Source organism: Penaeus monodon, chromosome 34 (genome assembly GCF_015228065.2).
Source record: "Penaeus monodon isolate SGIC_2016 chromosome 34, NSTDA_Pmon_1, whole genome shotgun sequence".
Taxonomy (NCBI): Eukaryota; Metazoa; Arthropoda; class Malacostraca; order Decapoda; family Penaeidae; genus Penaeus; species Penaeus monodon.
In genome coordinates this window covers 20236268-20236804 of record NC_051419.1, presented here as the reverse complement: position 1 = coordinate 20236804, position 537 = coordinate 20236268, and the positions used below count along the sequence as shown (strand labels likewise).

General features: G+C 28.9%; 1 protein-coding gene across 1 annotated transcript in view; it reads left to right on the top strand.

Annotated features, from left to right (window-relative positions):
- The window catches only part of LOC119594635 (cytochrome P450 2L1-like), a gene marked incomplete in the record, with an annotated part of 11417 nt that extends 10880 nt beyond the window's left edge, over positions 1-537 (top strand). Inside the window, 1 exon segment of the mRNA XM_037943685.1 lies at positions 8-537.

Below are 537 nucleotides of genomic sequence, written 5' to 3'. Positions count from 1 at the left end.
ATTAAAACCTAATCTGTTTAAGCAACAACCAAAAATAGTAATTTATTTTTTAACAAAGGAACCAAGTATAAGTTTTCAAGTCCTTCAATACACAGTGGAGTAAATGATATGCAAAAGAAATTGAAAGGTATAACTAAAATTATAATAAAATAATTGTTATTGTCAATATCATCACTAATGTTGCTAACAACAGTTTAACAATATGCTATTGTACTACTACTATTGGGTATAAATAAAATATTTTGCTTAGGGGATCTACTACGCTTTTAGTGGTTCAAGCTATGCAAGTTCAGGCTATGAATAGATATTGTAATGTGGAGCAATGATTTACAGTATATCCATAAACATGGAATTCATCTACAAAATCTGCTGACAGTGTACTCGAATATCTATTAGTGACCTCGCACTGTATTCCTGTTTATTTTGATTTTAGGAACAACGATATGTATATATGTATTTCATGTCTACCAACACAAGTTTTCAATAAATCTTATTTAAAGAAAATGTCTATGATTCCTTGAGACACTCATAAAATGC